The following is a 3,419-nucleotide window of genomic DNA, read 5'->3' as shown; positions in this document are numbered from 1 at the left end:
CTTCCCTTTTGGGTGTTTAAGGACATACAATTGGACCAGATAAACTGATTTGTTTTCACTCTTGAGGTTGTTTGAGGATCTGTTCCTCAGGGGTCCCGTGGGCTTGGGAGGAGCCCCTGGCTCCTTTCTTTTACCAGTTCCATCTACGTGAAGATAAGTCAAAGGTCCTGCTCGACCATTGTTGGCTCCTCTTGGAAGTATGGAGGAAATGAAACTACTCGTTTTTGATAATTAAATTGATTATGATTTGTATGAAACTCAAATTTAACATAACACTCATGTGTACCTTGTATGAGTTTGAATCCAGATGCCATGCATGTTTCTCTTTCAATTGTAATGAATTCCATAATTGTATACTGTTAATAGACTGTATATTTTATTTCATTAGCGTAAGCTAACCTTAGGATAGGCAAGCTTAAGTAAGTGACTCCATAGAACAGGTTCTATTTCCAGGTCAGAATCAGGGCTTGGCCAGTATAATTTGTCCATCATAATGTTCCTCAAATCTTTGTCGGCCCTGGACTGAGGTCCACAGTAGATTCTTTTTCACATGACTATGGTCAACTTCTTGGCTCTCTTCTCTGCTGGGATTGCCTATACAACGCAAGTCTCTTTTTCACCCTAAGGAACCTGTGCCGAGCCTTGGATACAGACTTGCATAGCACATCTGCCTAGTGGACCACAGCACAACTCAACTGTGTTCTCAGCATCTGTCAGTTCTTTAGTCCCACCCCAGGGAACCAGGAAGTGCAGCTGTCAGAGACAGTCCTCAAAGCCCTCTGACTTTTCTGTTGTACCTGCTGGATGTTCAGGCTTTTGTTGAGAGTCTGCATCTCTGTGTGAGTCATGTTGCACGAGGCAGACAAAATCAGACAGGGCCTCGTGTGAAGTCTTTCTCCTCGCACTGAGGTCTCAGTTCAGGCATGGTACTGTGTTCTGTACATGACTCCAAGTTAACAGATCCCTTGGCCTAGACCACCATCTTTATGGTGGTTTTCTTACACCTATATCACAACAGTCTACAGAATAAATACCTCAAGCAATATTTCTCTTGAAACCCCTAAACCGGAGCTGCCTGCACCACCTTGTGGCTCCCAGTCTGCTGTCTTCCTTGACCATCCACACTGTATTTTATTTTTCAAATCAATGCAGATTTGGGTTCTTATCTAAGGTCGAATCAGATCCCTGGATTTGGCCATATGTTTTCCAATTGTTCCCTTCAGTACTAATGCTTAGAACACTTAGCTTCTGTATTTGAACTCTTGAAAATCACCCCTACCCAAAAGACAAGCCCAAAGTTCCCTGAAGGCCATGAGTCCAGTTGGGGATTTGGTGAGACAGTGACTTCTCCAGTTTCCAGGATCAGTAGTGAACACTAGGGGCATTTTGCCAATCTGTGTGTCAAGGAGGCTCTTACTAGGTATTGCTTTAAGAAGGATTCTGTTGTTTAAGATTAATCTACCCTTAGGACTTAAAAAGAAGGGATATTCATAAGGCACGGAGACTGGTTGCATCAACCTGACACAGCCTTCGAGTAAGAGACAGCATATGGGAGGCAGCCATTGAAAGGGGCAGGGCTTGATGGTGATGCAACAAAAACTTCAGGTGACAGGGGGCTCAGGCCAGGCAGTGAAATGTGCAGGGAGAGGAAGTCCCACCCTTTGCTGTTGGGATCTGTGTCTCTTACCAGAAGAGAGCTGTGAATTGTGCTAGTCCTGAGCCTGAATTTTGTGGATAGATCAATCACTGAAGTTACCTATTTGCTACAGGATTTAGTGCCATAGAATCTAAGAATGTTGATGTTCTGGTAATCTAGTTGATAGCACGGTCTCATTGGCTTAGCTAGTACTGGAGGTGTGAACACTAGTCTACCTGTATGCTTCTCGGCACTGTTTGGATCCCTGACTCGGAGTGCACTTGGGAGATACCGCTTCTGTAAAATATTACGCACCCTTAGGTTTACAAATAGTGGAGTATTGGGAGCATGGGAGAACTTGTGTGGCCGTAAGCTGAGAAGTCTAGTGTTTACCAGCAGAGGTTCCTGGTACACACAGATGAGGAACTAGTGAAGTGGAGACAGTTCTGTTGGACACACCTGGCGCTTCTCAAGTAAAGTCTCAGTATCAGCTTAAATTTTAAATCTTGTGAAACACAAGAGTCTGTAAGTTCAACTGAACAGCCCATGTTGCCTACACCTGGACAGCTCCGATTTTAGAGGACCCAGAGAGAAGTTATTCTAACTTCTTTTTCATTTTATTTTGCCCCTTGGGTTTCCCTCTATGCTGAAGTTTGTACATATGTTGATTTGGATATATCTTGTGGTTTTATTTGCAGATCTGCTTAAGAGTCTACTACTGAAAATTCACTCATCTGGACAACCAGAGAAGAAAACAAGTGTTGTACTAGTAACAAAAATAACAAAGTCAACAAGATATAGAAGTACACTCAAAATAGACTTAAGTCCAACTAACATACCACCTGTGACCACACAGGGAAAATAGAAAAATAATTAGAATATGTTATGGCCTTATTTATTATTTAGGGTAAGTACAGAATAGTAAATGGATTTATTAAAGGCTCAGTGAAGAGGAAAAGAGAAAGAGATAAGCAACATCAAAGGGTAAAAGAACCTTATGAAGAGGGAGGGGCCAGAGCCCACTAACAGAAAAGTGAGACAAAATTGGGCAAGCATTAAAGAGGAAATAAAATATGAAATCATAAGCGCTTTCTTTCTTTTTTTCTATCACCTCTCCAACCTGTGCCTTCCCCATCTCCACAATTGGACCTCATGTAATCAGCCATACATGTTATGTCCTACCCATTCAGGCATTTGTACCCAAATGTCCTTCAGTGTAAATTAATCCACTTGTGTCTACTCAGCCCATCTAGTGATCATATGTAAGGCATACTCTCCCTTACCCAGCCTTCATCAGTTTCCAATAGTCTTCAGGCTAGGGCCAGCCTGTGGCCCATTTCCCTTGCACCACTGTGGGCCCTTGTTTACTTGAGTTGGCATGGATCCTGTGCTTGATGCCACCATTGCCACAAGTTCACATATGCAAGATTCCAGTGGTCTGGAAGCTTCTGCTTCCCTATGTTCATGAACCAGCCCTGGCTCTTACAATCTTTCCTCCCCTGCTTCCCCAATGGTCCCCAAGCCTTGGGTGGATGAGGTTCCATGTAGGAGTCCTATCTTACACTCTGCAGTATCTTATTCATTAAAAGTTGGCCAGTTGAGGCCTTCTGTGTGCATAGCTCTCTGTTGTAAAAGGAAGCTTTACTGGTGAGAATTGAGGGATGGATTTGTTTTCTCTCTTCCCCTTATTCTGTTCTGTTCCATGAGCCTTAGTTGTAGAGGTTCAACTGTAGATGTGTCACCTAGTACTGGGTATCTTTCAGACATATGTTCTCTGTGTCTG

This window comes from Nannospalax galili, unplaced genomic scaffold, assembly GCF_000622305.1.
Source record: "Nannospalax galili isolate Female #2095 unplaced genomic scaffold, S.galili_v1.0 scaffold842, whole genome shotgun sequence".
Classification (NCBI taxonomy): Eukaryota; Metazoa; Chordata; class Mammalia; order Rodentia; family Spalacidae; genus Nannospalax; species Nannospalax galili.
The sequence above is the reverse complement of the archived record's forward strand: the minus strand, read 5'-3'. Positions refer to the sequence as shown.